Below are 15,183 nucleotides of genomic sequence, written 5' to 3'. Positions count from 1 at the left end.
AACTAAATTCTCTGAACGATCTTTTGCCTCTTCTGCTCCAGCTGTGTGGAACTCATGAAATAACTACTTATACAAGGAACTGTCAGACCTTTGATAGCTTTTAAAAACCCATCAAAACTGAGTTATTTAGATATACCTATCAAAAGAATATATATATATTATATATATATATATATATATTTATATATATATGTGTGTGTGTGTGTGTGTGTACGTACGTATGTGCGCATGTGTGTGTGTGTTTATGTACATGTCTATGTGTATGTTTGTATATACACATATGTCTTTGTGTGTGTATATATGTGTATGTATATGTGTACGTTTATGTGTGTATAGATGCATTCATATGTTTACATGTGTGTATGTATGTAAATATGTGTATTATATATGTGTGGGTGTGTATATATGTGTATGTGTATTTTTATTAATTTGTTTACTTATTATTTGTTATTGCCATTGTGAAGCGCTATTGAACATTGTAAATGGAGAATGGCCCTATATAAATTTCCATTACATTACATTGCATAACACACAGTACATACACATAATACGCACGCGCGCGCACTCACTCACTCACACACACACACACACACACACACACACACACATATATATATATATATATATATATATATATATATATATATATATATATATATATAAATTATAAAAACGAAAACCATGAAATAATAGTGCTCGACTTTTTGATAAAAGGAGCTATTTATAAAACATTTCGTCGACGTCCGACTCTAACCGTGTAAGTGCCAGTTTTGGGGAAATGGCTATTTTTAGTTCATTTCAAGGAAAATCCCATCCTCCGTCCCCTTGACACAATATCTAAGGGTTATAACCTTGGAATTGGCGGGAAACAAAAGATTCTCTAACCAATCATGACCAGATTATAGCATTTCGGTCACCCTAATCGTGTATCCACCATTTGTTCAGATCCTGAATCATTCTTTTGTTTTGTGCAATTTTTCTTCAAGTACCCTGTACAATAAGGTAAGCAAAGTCTTTATCACATGTTTAGTGGTATTTGAGAACCATTTTTTGATGAAAAAAAACATTTTACTAAAAAGATTACATGGATTAAAACAAAAGAAATATACATGCACGTTTATCGCTAGCAAAAGTTGATTGAACCGTCGGACGATAGCCGTCCATGCGCTTCCTGCACGCTTAGCGCGACCAGACTAGAGCTACCTGTACGCACAACTTGGCGGTTACACGGACAGCGAAGAGATGTTTACATTGACTTTTAGTAAGAAAACAAAGTTTTCGCTAATCTTGTCATTGAGTCATTATCTCATCCTAAAGAAGAAAAAAAAGTCTGATATTGTTTTACACTGTAGCATTGAATCACAGCGTATTGTATAATATACATTATAATAATAATCGATGGTGATGGTGGTGTTAGCGATGATGATGATTATGTTGATGATGGTGGTGATGGTGGTAGTGGTGGTAGGGATAATGATGATGATGATGATGATGATGATGATGATGATGATGATGATGATGATTATGTTGATGATGGTGGTGATGGTGGTAGTGGTGGTAGGGATAATGATGATGATGATGATGATGATGATGATGATGATGATGATGATGATGATGATGATAATGATGATGACGATGATAGTGAGGATGACAATAATAATAATGACAATAATAATAATAATATAATAATAATAATAATAATAATAATAATAATAATAATAATAATAATAATAATAATAATAATAATAATAATAATAATAATAATAATGGTAATGATCTTATTTTCCACAGATCAACATTTATTTGAGACGATACTCCTCCGCCTGGACAACCACATTCCTCAGACTGGCACAGTACTTTGTCAGAATAAGGCAGAGAAGGTGAGTGTGGAAATTATTACCATGCAAAACAAAAGGAGTCTGATATAAAAATCACATACAATGTAAACAAGGGAATGTTTTTCCTATTGTTTTATACTATAGGATTGAATCGTGCATTGTATAATATATCAAAATGATAATGTCGACAACGACGACGATGAAAATGATGGTGTCGGCGGTGGTGGTGGTAGTGATGATGATGATGATGGTTATGGTGAGGATGGTGGTGTGGTATTAGGGATGATGATAACGATGATGATGATGATGATGATGATGATGATGATGATGATGATGATGATGATGACGGTGATCATGATAGTAACTACGGTGAATATGATGATCTTGATGCTGCTGCTGATGATGATGATGATGATGACGATGACGACGACGATGATGATTATGATGATGAAGACGACAACGACGACGACGACGACGATGATGATGATGATGATGATGATGATGATGATGATGATGATGATGATGATGATGATGATTCATATCTCATTTTCCACAGATCAACATTTAATTGAGACGATACTCCTCCGCCTGGACAACCACTTTCCTCAGACCGGCACAGTACTTTGTCAGAATAACGCAGAGAAGGTGAGTGTGGAAAATACATATTACAACTAGTTAAAGTTGCTTCACTTTCAAGCTTATATGAATACGATGAATGCTTCTGTCACTTTATGCTTGGCACTTAGCAGACAAGCTTACAACAACATTAACTTTGCAACTGTCCTTTTATCGCATGATTGAAACATAGATAGTTCTGTGTGCATATAGGTGTGTGTGTGTGTGTGTGTGTGTGTGTGTGTGTGTGTGAGAGAGAGAGAGAGAGAGAGAGAGAGAGAGAGAGAGAGAGAGAGAGAGGTGCGGAGGAATAGCAACAGTTTAACTTTGGTCTTCAAATGTAACCGCCCAAGTGTAACCCCTGTCTTGTTCTTTGCACATGTTACCTTTTGCAATCACCCGTTTGAGGCATTGATTGGTGCTTGACTTATTGACACTGTTTATCGACTATCCTTTGTGGTATAATCCACTATGCCTTCTCTCCCTTTCTCCCTCACATTTCCTGTCACATACATATATACGTACATCTGTATACATCCACAGGTGATGGACCCCAACAGCAGAGCTATGCGAATGTTGCGTCTGGCACAGCAGCAGATGACCCAGCAGGAACCCGCCAGCCATTTGTCCCATACCCCTGAGGAAGGGGACCAAGCAGTGGCAGCTGCCACGCCTGTCGCATCTTCCAACGAACATCAAGAAACATGTATCAATGATATTTCTTTCACCGAACTTGTTCCTTTCATGGAGGAGCAATATGTCAGGGACCTTAGTAGTGATGTAGATATTCTCCAAAAGGGAAGTATTTTGACACACGGCAACAGCATCGCCAACTGCCCCTTTAGTCAAAGTCTTGACACCGACAATCTGGAAAGAGTTCATGCGGATCAGGAGAATATTTCCCCAATGGAAGTTAGCAATAGAACCATCGAAGAAACGGAGAACCATGAAATGGAAACAATAGGTGTAGAAGAAGATAGCAATAGAACCATCGAAGAAACGGAGAACCATGAAATGGAAACAATAGGTGTAGAAGAAGATAGCAATAGAACCATCGAAGAAACGGAGAACCATGAAATGGAAACAATAGGTGTAGAAGAAGATAGCAATAGAACCATCGAAGAAATGGAGAGCCATGAAAACCCCGGAGACGCTGATACTAACACTCTCCAAAGGGGTAAAAAAAGAAGAGCCGATGAAAGCAAGTGGCAGAAAAATGTTAATAAGACGAAGAGAGCAAAGGGCGAGTCGTATATGGGACGGAAGTATGAGAAAGGAACAGGAAAGTATGTAATGGTGGAAAAGGCAGCGAAGGAGCTAGGTAGAAGATGTGGATGCAAGGCTACTTGGGCAAAATGCGAGGACGTCGCCGACGAGAAAAGAGAGGAGATCCACCAATATGTTTGGTCACTGTCTTGGCCTCAGAAGGAGACATTAATAAAGAACCTTGTAAATAGAGATGATGTCGCGAGGCCCCGAAGTGAGCAGACAGGAAGTGGTCGACAGAATACCCTCAGGTATCACCTGAACATTGGCGCACACGTGGTCCCAGTCTGTAAAACCATGTTTTTAAACACCACGAGGCTTACGCAGCATTATGTTCGGGCCCAGATTCTTGGCGAAGGCAGCTCTGGATCCGCAAGGGAGCCCCGAGAGTCCCCAGGCAGAGTAAAAATTCAAGAATTCCTGGCATCCTTAGACAACATGCCATCTCACTACTGCCGAAAAAGCTCGACTAAAAAATACTTCGTGAGATCCTTCAACAAGAAAAGCGACATCCATCGAGAATACAAGAAATGGTGCATTGAACACAACCTCCAACCAGCTTCAAGGCAACTGGTATACGATGAAATGTCTCTTGGCAATTACGACATTTTTAAGCCAAGAAAGGACCAGTGCGACATCTGTGTTGGTCACGAGGAGGGAAACATTGATGACGCCGCATATGATCTCCACGTGCTTAAAAAAGATGAGGTCGAGCGGCAAAAGAATCTGATAAAGAGATGGCCAAAGCATCAAATGGAGATATAGTCATGGTAACAATGGATCTCCAAGCTGTTCTGTTGGCGCCAGCACTCCAAGCCTCGGCCTTGTATTATCGCACAAAGCTCTGCGTGCATAACTTCACCATTTATGATGAGAGGTCAAGGGATGTAAGATGTTATCTGTGGCATGAAGGGCAAGGTGGTCTGACGGCAAATGAATTTGCCTCTTGTATCACAGATTACATCAGACAAAATGTGACACCGCCATGCAAGACCTTCATTATTTATTCTGATGGATGCCCCTATCAAAATAGAAATACAACATTGGCTAAAGCGCTGACGTACACAGCGCAAACAATGGACATCACAATTCTCCATAAATACTTGGAAAAGGGACACACTCAAATGGAGGTGGACAGCGTGCACCAAAAAATTGAAGAGAAAATAAAAAATCAAAAAATTTTCTGTCCAGCTGACTACACCAGGTACATCGAAGCAGCAAGACAGGATCCTGGTCCGTATCAAGTGCAGTATGTTGATAACACATTTTTCCGCAATTTTGATGACATTTGTGGACTAAAAAGCATCCGGCCAGGAAAAAAGAAAGGCGACCCCCAAGTGGTCGACATCAGATGTTTAAAGTACACATCTGATGGCAAAATTAGCTACAAGCTGCTCTATAACGAAGAATGGAAGAGTTCTCTGTACGGGGAAACAGCACTCAAATAATTAAAGAACCTAACCCGCTGTTTACAGGCCCAAAAATTATCAAAGGAACAAAGTGGAGGCACCTTCAGGAACTGAAGGCTGTAATACCACGCGACTTACACCCATTCTTTGATGCATTGCCCCATGACTAATTTTGAGTTAATTTTGCATTTCGTGTGAAATCAGATGTTTTTTAAAACCAGAAACTGTGTGTGTGTTTGTGTGTGTGTGTGTGTGTGTGTAAAGCGGAGGGGCAGTCTCTCCCTTACATGTATTAGTAGATATTATGATGTAATATGCCATGTGTTATAGTGCACCCTATTGGTGAATTATTGAGACAAAAGAAATGCTATCATCGTTATAACATTTTTATGCATTATTGATATTGTTGTATATTTATTTTAATTTGTATCAATATTAAGGCCTAGGAATTATTGAATCAAATTTGCAAATTGTGTTTTTAACTGACCAAAAATTGTTGGTTAATCTTGTAAAATAAACCCCTCCAAAAGTGTTATAAATGGCTTGAGTATTTTGTAACTACCATAATAATGTAAGCATTTGAGTGTGTTCCTCTTTGTTGGATTTTGTGCTTGTGTCCGGATGAGACTTATAGGTGATCTCAAACTAAGTATATTGATGGTATGCTCTTGGAATCTACGTCTGATCTCTATTTGTCCCCATTCCTCTTTGTCTTTAATTGTAATTCTAGAATTTTTTACTATTCCATTTTCTTCCTTTTTACAGGCGCTGATATAACCTAAATGTGTTGCAAGCGCCGTAAAACCCTTAAAAACAAACCATAATCCAAATGTATGCGCCATGGCAATACGAAAGAGTTGATTGCATACGATCCAGTTCTAGTCGTAAGACAGACATGGTCCCTAAAAGAGAGTGAATGACCAAATCGGCCGATATCTTTATCATTTATGGGTGTATGACTTTATTAATAATACATTACTCGTATGTACATTCTTTTATCCTTTTATCGCAATTTGTGCGCTCAATATATTATTTATTTAGTTATGATATTTGCAAGATGTAGCGCCTAATCATGCATATTCATGAACGAATGTATAAATACTGTACATTTTTACTATAAAAGTAAAAAAGTCTTGCTCTTCAAGGAAGTAAAGAGCACGCCCACCCACTCTTACAATTTCCAGATGCGAGGCAATTAAGCGCTTAGAGCATGGTGTCAACTGTAGATCAGCGCTATATAAATGCTATGTATTTAATATGTAGCCGAACAACCAATTTTTTTCAGTATTTGCATTCAACGCTTTGGTACAATCACAGATATTGACTATGAGAAAAATGAGTAAATTATGATTTTTCTTCCATGAGTAACGTGTAGCATATTGTTATAGAAATAACAAAAACGGTACGATGAGAACCGTCCAAGTACCTTTGCTGTGCACAGTGATGACAGTTTCTGACAGGCGCTATGCGTGCAATGCCCTATCCGTGTTTACGTCACGCCACCTTGCAGAGAAACGGTCGGGCGCTAAACGAACACGGCCCTATCCGTGCAATAGCTGACGGATTTGTCGGCGCTATTCGTGTATGCGCAATATTTCTTTAAATGTCATCAACTTTTTAAAACAGGCAATTGTGTGTTATCAGAAATGCATTCTTAAACACTTGTAGGCAGTGTTGACCTCATATCCATGCGAAAGGAGCGGTAATAAAGTTTTTTTCACTTTTCTCGAAAGTGTAGTTCCTGCACTTACACGGTTAGAGTCGGACGTCGACGATTTCAAGTTATAATTATGATCAACTTCTACAATATTTTTTCGAAACAATAGTAGTAGTAGTAGCGTATGGCTACACCTCCAAATTTGTTTGTCGATCCATGATGTCAGGTCATCTTCGGCTTCAAAGATTGTTTCGTACCCCCCTTCTAATTTTGCTACTGGGCATCGCAGGACCAGATGATCGATGGTTTGACGTGCCTCTTTGCAGTATTGGCAGATTGGTGAGTCAATGAGTCTCCATCGATAGAGGCTTTCTTTGATGCCACCACGGTTGGTTCTAAGTCGGTTCGCGGTGACCCAGTGTTTTCTTTTAGCTGTTTTAAAGTCAGGAAGGCGCAGAGTGGGGTTGGTAATGTATTGTCCATTTTTTGGCAGGTTTGATTGCCATTCATTGGCCCAGGCAGTGGTGATGTCAAGGTTTTCTATTCCGGATTTGTGGAAGGGTCGTCTGGACTTAAGTCGATTTGTTTGTGGGGCGTCTTTTACTATTTTTTGCTAGGGGGGTATTTATTGCCAATATTGATTGGGCCTTGTTTAGTTCTTTTTGCTTTGACAGTGCTCTTCTTAGGTATGGAGGGGCAATTGCGCTGGCAACTGGGAGCCATTGTGTTGGTGTGGTTTTTATACAGCCGCCTATCACTCGCATGGTGTCTCTTAATTTGGTGTCAAGTTTGTTTGTATGTGAGCTCCTTGTCCATACTGGAGCACAATACTCAGCAGCCGCACTATAGCAGAGTCCAAGCGCTATTGGCCTCAATACTGTTTGAGATGCTCCCCATGATGTGCCAGCAACTTTTCTGAGAAGGCAGTTTCGTTTTCCGATTTTATTTGCACAGTTCTCGAGATGCTTTCTGCACGTTAGTTGTCTGTCTAAAGTGACTCCAAGATATTTGGGATTATTGTCGTTTGGTAGTATTGTGTTACCGACTTTTACTTGGAGGGGTTTATTTGGTTGTTCAGGTGGAAACTTGTGGCCACTGATTTGGTGGTGTTCATTCTTAAGTACCATTTGTGACCCTACGCCTCGAAGCGGTATTAAGTCGGGATTTGGAAAACGAAGAAAACAGGTTTTAAAGTGGAAATGGTCAAAATGATCAAATTTCAGTTTTTGGTTGTTTCATAAACTACAATCATTTTTCTACATGAAAACATAATAATTCAACACAAGTTATATCTATTTAAAGTTTTAAAAAGCAACTATCAGTGAAATATTCAAAACAAGAATTGACTTTCTCTCAGAGAGCCAACATTTACAAGGCTGCACTTGCCAATAATAGCTAATAACAAATACTTTGACCTCAAACTTTATCCTCGTTGGTTTTTAAAGTTCGTTTTGCTCTACTTATCACTTGATGCACTTTTAGCACTCTCTCTCTCTCTCTCTCTCTCTCTCTCTCTCTCTCTCTCTCTCTCTCTCTCAAACACACACACACACACACACACACACACACACACACACACTACAATCACCACCACCGCATCTTCATCACGAACACTACTACTACAATCACCACCACCACCGCATCATCACTGCCACTACTACTTCAACCACCACCACCACATCATTATCACTACTGCTACAACCACCACCACCACATCGTCATTACTACTACAACCACTACCACTACATCATCATTACTACTACAACCACCCACACAACATCATCACTACTACTACAACCACTGCCACTACTACAACCACAGTCACCACCACCACCACCACCACCACATCATCATCACTACCACTACTACTACAACAGCCATTATGACATCATCATCATCACTACTACTACAACTACTGCTATCACTACGACTACTACTACTACTACTACTACTACTACTACTACTACTACTACTACTACTACTACTACTACTACTACTACTACTACTACTACTACTACGACGACTACTACTACTACTACAACCACCAACGCAACATCATTCTCACTACCATCATTATGTTTTGGAGCTTTTTTTCACTTGAAATAAGGAAACTTTGGGGTTGTATTTGGCAATGTGCTCATAAATCAGAAAATATTTGTAATCAGTTATCTATTTCGATCTATACAATATGTAAACACAACACCAAATATCATCCCAATTCCCATTTTGTGTGTGCGGAAATTCCTCTTTCGGTATTGAAATTCCTCCGAGTGGTGTCTGAAATTCCTGTGAGTCAAATAGAAAATTGGCGTCTCTGCAAATTTTACTATTCTCGTCAAATTTTCAATGCCCGTATCTGAGGAGTTATCTTTGCCCCATTGATTTGATTATGTGTGAAAACGGTGCCTCACAACAAAGTCGATTTTCTCAAAACTTGGTTTTACACTCTCCCTACTTCAAACGGTCATAGTTGGGCAATGAATAATCAAAATTTTATAAATTTGGTATCAAAATTTTAAGCATAATATAAGCTATGATTGGGTACCAAAAACCCAAAATTGAAAAATCCGACTTAATACCGTTTCGAGGCGGAGGGTCACATTTATCAAATTAGCTTTTGTGGGTTTAGGTGTCATGGCTCAGTTCGTTTTCAATTTCTTTCCAGTTTTTTGATTGGCAAGTGAGAGCCCAATCATCTGCGTAGCCAAGTTGGTGTGATCTTGGTTTTGGCATGTCACTGATGTAGACATTAAATAATGTTGGTGCAATGACTGAGCCCTGTGGTACACCATTTCTTATTTTATAGGCTTTACTTTTCTTTGCCCCTAGAAGTACATGGAAGTGTCTAGTGCTGGTCATATATGAGAGAATCTTTAATATTTTCCTACAAGGGATGACTTTTTCTAGTTTATACATAAGTCCTGTCGTCCAGACGGTGTCATACGCAGCGGAAAGGTCTATCAGTACTGCTCCAGTTTTTCGTCCCTTCTCGAATCCAGACTCTATGTGTGTTGTTAATATAAGGACTTGTTCTGTTGTTCCTCTGTTTGGCCTGAAACCTGCGTGTTCGACAGGTATGGTTGGGTCGATGTATGGGGTGAGTCTTGTTTAGAATAATTCTTTGTAAAAGTTTATTTAGGCAGCTGAGGACGGAGATGGGTCTGTAGCTAGATGGTTCTGTTGCGGGTTTGCCAGGTTTTAGTATTGCAACCACTTTGGCGTGTTTCCAGATTTTTGGGAGGTGCCCTTTTCTATGATATCACTCATTGCCTCTGCTAGCCACCGAATTGCCTTTGGACCCAGATGGGTTATCATTTCAGGGTATATTCCATCAATACCAGCAGCCTTACCGTTTTTTACATGTTTAATGGCCTGTTCTATTTCTTGACATGTCACAGGAATGGATAAGAAAATACCAGTATTGGGTTGCGTAGTTAGTATTTTCTGGTATTCTTTGTTGATATATTTTTCAAATTTTTTATTTGGCTTGTGTTGTCCACGTTGCTTGATTTCTTTGGCAATAACATCTACCTGGATAGGTGCAGCGCTTTTTGATTGGGGTGGAGTTGGATCAAGTTTTTTAATGGTTTGCCATGCGTGTCTGCTTGAATGGCTTATGTTTAAGCCTTCTACCACTTCTATCCATCTATTTCTTCGGTTCTCTTTAAGTGATTGTAATAGTTCTTCAGCTGTGCTTTGATCCTGTGTTCTTTCATATTCTTCCAGGAGATGTTGACTCTGTTCTGACCAGCACGGTATATAGCGCTTTCTGAAGCCCCTTGGGATTGTTTCTTTTTGCACATTTTAGAATTAATTTTGTGAACCTGTGTGTATTTTCTTGTTTAGGTTCTATTCCTTTACAGGTCTTGTCTATTTCGTTTGAGAATTCCTGCCAGTTGGCTTTTCTGAAATTCCATCGAGGAGTCGGTAGGGAATTCATCGTTGGCAATTTAATGCCTGTTGTGAGGATGATGGGGCGATGCTGGCTATGGGGGAAATTGTTTAGTTCTTCTCTTGTTGTTGAGGATAGTGGGAGGTTTGAGTCTTTTGATACAAATGAGAGGTCAGGTGTTGTTTCACTCTGCCATCTGGCTGACCTGAAGGTTCCATTTCCTTTTGGGTTGTAGATTAATTTTTAGGTTACATTGGTTTGCCTATTCGCTTAGTTCATTTCTGCTTCGTCATTGTTTTTATATCCCCATTCATTTGGTGACTGTTAAAGTCGCCTGCCAGTATGGCTGGATGGTTGATGGGTGTTTTTGGTGGGTTAGTCCACTTGGTGTTAGGCGATTTATATATGTTTGATATTTCTGTATCACAAATTTGATTGTACATCTCTGTGTACCACTTTGCTCTGTATGGCCACCTAGGTCTGTTGTTTGATCTGGGGCTCTTGCATAAGTGATTATTCCATACTTTGTATGTTTTTGTCTATTGATTACGGAATAGCCGCTGATATTATAGCGTGAGGGGGGTGAGTTGTCATCCAGATGTCTTTCTTGGAGAAGTGCTATATCAATATCGTTTTCGTTAAGTAGTTTGGCCAGATATTCACATTTTGCCATTGATATTCCCTCGACGTTGAGGTGTAGGATTTTGATTTTAGCTCATATAGTTATATAGTTCTCGATGTCAACCTTATTTGGTTGGCTGTGATTGGAATTGGGGGTGGGAGAGCGGACCTTTTTATCCTGGGTGACGTCCGAGCCAGTATGATAATATCTTCTTGGTTTCTTCATCATGGTTAAGGAGGTGTAGGTCCAGGAGAGGGCAGGCCCTATATGGACGCCGGGTTTGCAACGCAATGTTGCAGTAGAGTTGCCAGAGTATAGCTAATTGTAGATATAGACTGCCTTACGGGTCTCCAGCTCCGAATTTTTCCTAAGGGTTGTTTCCCGAAGTCTCTCCCTTGAAAGAGTATTCCGCGAGACCGCGGAGGTCAGTTGTGACCACACTATTTATTAGGGATAGCTCCCTGAGGCCTGTCTGGGCACCAGAGCGTATTCCACACGCCGGTGGACCATGCATGCCCTAGACTTAAAGGGGGTCTCACCCCGAGCACACAATCGCGTTGCTGCGTCAGCTACTCCCAGCCGTGAGGCCAGTTTCACCAGGGATGCGGGACGAGGACCCATATTGTGCACTTGAAGATGTAACCTATGTCCACTCGTACAACAGCGGTGTCCCGAGACGACTGTTGCTGATGCCGTAAAGAGCAGAAAGCGGAAGCTTCTAGGCCACACCGACCACCTACAATTATCATAATTGATCATAATTATATTTTAAATATTATATATTATTATTATTATTATTATTATTATTATTATTATTATTATTATTATATTAGAATGAGACAGAGAGATAGATAGATAGATAGAGAGAGAGAGAGAGAGAGAGAGAGAGAGAGAGAGAGAGAGAGAGAGAGAGAGAGAGAGAGAGAAGAGGAGAGATAGATTGGAGTGGGGGTGGGGAGTAGAATAAAAGAGAGATAATATTTTTCATGGGCTTGATGGACATTGATTTTCATCTTATTCAACGTTCAGTCAATTGATCGTTTTCAAAGTGTGTATGTGTGTGTGGTGTGTGGGCATATATGTATGTATGTATGTGTGTGTGTGTGTGTGTGTGTGTGTGTGTGTGACTGTGTGTATGTGTTTGTGCGTGTGCGCAATGATGTTATTAAACGAATCAACGTAAGTTCGATTATAATTCTTTATAACTCCTTTATTGATAGAGAAGTATTTGTAAAGATATAAACATGCGTACAAAATATTGGAATGTCGTTTTGGATTACCCATTGCTTAACCAGTTCACTGCCTGGAAAACAGCCCCCCCCCCCTCCCAAACAACACGTATTTATTTGGGCAGAAAACTCATCCTTCAAATATCGATCGATATAAATGACTCTCATCTTTTCAAAAACTCTCAAACCTGGGACCTCGCGAATTGTGGGTCAATTCAATATGTCGAGATAATATTAGGTAAAAGCCGTCCAGTCATATGGGGGGGGGGGGGGGGTGATCATTCTCATGATTAATTAAGTTTGACATTTTTAATTGGTAAAGATTTAGTTGCAAACGCGTAAACAAGGTTGGACTGGTAAACCCCAGTTTTAACAAAATGAATAAATAAAATTATCTTTGAAACTGGTCGCAATCATTTATCCCTCTTGGTTTACATTATGTCCGGCTCATCCCGAATTTCACAACGATTTGCAAAATAAAATGTCACTTTTATTATGAGCGCTTTGCCTGCGAAAGGTCGTTACTTACGCTATAAAAAGACACCAACCAGCCATTTGGTCCATCAAGTAAACGAGATCGGCGACACATTAAATATTGACTTGAAGGTTTAGGGCAATCTTACCCCCCCCCCCGCCCCCGATGTAGCCATCTCATCCACGTGTCTCTTCATCCATCGTTCTTCTATCTCTATCTATCTATCTATCTATCTATCTATCTATCTATCTATCTATCTATCTATCTATCTATCTATCTATCCATCCTCCGTTTTTGTCACTCATTCCTAAGCTCAAAATAGCACCACACCCGCCGTAGATCTGCCAAACCCTAGATTATAGTCATCCTACGTATATTATTTTTAAGCTGTTCTTTTGTACCATTCACGTCAACTGCGTCTCATGCAGCAAGAATTCTTTTCGCTTATCTGTACTTAAGTTTCGTCACACCAGTATACTTACTCTCTTACCTAATAATATTGAACGACTCTGCCCAAGTAGGTAGCCGAACTGATCCCCTTTGTTGTACTAACTTACTTCAATAAAACAGTTTTCTCATTATTTTTTCTTTAAAAAAATATTTTTTGCAGCTATGTGGTCTTGTGGTATGGCACCCGCTTTCGGTCAGAAGGTACTGGGTGCGAGTCCCGCTCTGAGCGGTGCGTAGTTGAATTCTTGGAAAATGCTCTTTACTCAGATTCTCTCACCGTACTCATGTCTAAAACGAGTGGCAGGCCGATGTGTATGTGGGGGAAAATTGTAATATCGCCTAACAGGCGTAACAGTCTCTCCGATATGAAGTGTTTTTGTTGTGGGCGAGGGACCCACTTGTAAAGCGCTTTGAGCAAGTTCATAGGAAATAGTCCTTCAGAGCCATTAGGCCCATGGAGCCGGAGTTTGTCCCGATTTATATAGCGTGAAACGGACACTAGCAATTGCTTGCTATCCTTTGGATAGGACGCTAGTCTATTGTAAAGTACTTTCCGCCTCATCTAACAGACTTGGCTACTGCTGGGTAGACAAGGAGATCAGAAAAAAAAAAATCTCGATTGCACCGCGAGTGCTCTGCCTACTGAGTTATCGGGGCCCCCTTAGTGGATGCTGCACCATATAAAAGCTCAAGCTTTTTAAATATTTGTTTTCTATTTATCATAAAAAACTTTTGGGAAAAATGATAACAAGAAGTTTTGTCAGTGTATGCGCAGGAGAAAACCTTTTTTTCAGATAGCTAGCTAAGTACTGATTGTAGTGTTAAGTGGGACTTTTTATTTTTAATCCTCTGGCGACCTGTCGAGGCTGTGACATTCAGCCACTGGAAATATTGTTGGAACAAGGTTAAGCGTGGTCAGTAAACAGTTTAGAGAGGAGGGAGGGATCGTCTGGAACAGGAACTGAGGATTGTAGAGGACACGTTCTCATCCAAACTCTAACGACTCCCCTTTTAAATGCCACGCATTGCGTTCTCTCGTGAACTCGTTTGTACTAAAATGACTGGAAAAAAGTCTTTCAGAACCATAAGGCCCATGGAGCTGTACTTTATCTTGGTTCCATAGTATTAAACCGACCACAGAAATGACTAGCTACCTTTGGATAGAACGCTGGTTGTTTCCGTCAGATTTAACAGACCCAGCTACTCGATCACTGCTGGGTGACATGAGGATCAGAAAATACTATATTCTGCACCTTTTGTATGTGAAGCGATTGGTCTACCAATTACACCATCTCTTAAACCCGGACTTGAGAAGTCCCAGGTTTAAAGAGTCTGCCAAAATGAGAGTCATTTTAATCGATCGATACTTGAAGGATGAGATTTTTGGCCAAACTTTTAATTTAAAAAATAATAAAAAAGCAAAACATAGTGGGGGTGAACCATCTCATTGATCGGGAAATCACGAACCTGCGCAAGGTTTAGGCGATGGTAACGAGGGTAAATAAAAGACCCCACCCCATTTTGTCTGTTTCACTGTTATTCATTGGTAAGGATTCAGGTCAGTCGTCGTATACACATTGTTCGAGTATGACGACACAAGGTCACATTTCTTGTTTTGTATTCAGGTTAGAATTTTTTATCATGTAATAGACACTTTGATAGTCACGCCTCTGTGATTGGTAAACGTAGCAAACTAAACAGGTTTTACTATCGATGGTATGTGTGTAAGT

At 39.9% G+C, this 15,183-nt stretch overlaps 1 protein-coding gene across 1 annotated transcript in view; it reads left to right on the top strand.

The window, feature by feature from the left end:
* The window catches only part of LOC144973290 (bifunctional 3'-phosphoadenosine 5'-phosphosulfate synthase-like), a gene marked incomplete in the record, with an annotated part of 36,192 nt that overhangs the window by 793 nt on the left and 20,216 nt on the right, over positions 1 to 15,183 (top strand).

This window comes from Berghia stephanieae, chromosome 5 (assembly GCF_034508935.2).
Source record: "Berghia stephanieae isolate SIO BIC M18660-M18661 chromosome 5, UCSD_Bste_1.3, whole genome shotgun sequence".
NCBI lineage: Eukaryota > Metazoa > Mollusca > Gastropoda > Nudibranchia > Aeolidiidae > Berghia > Berghia stephanieae.
This window is presented reverse-complemented; position numbering and strand designations above follow the sequence as displayed.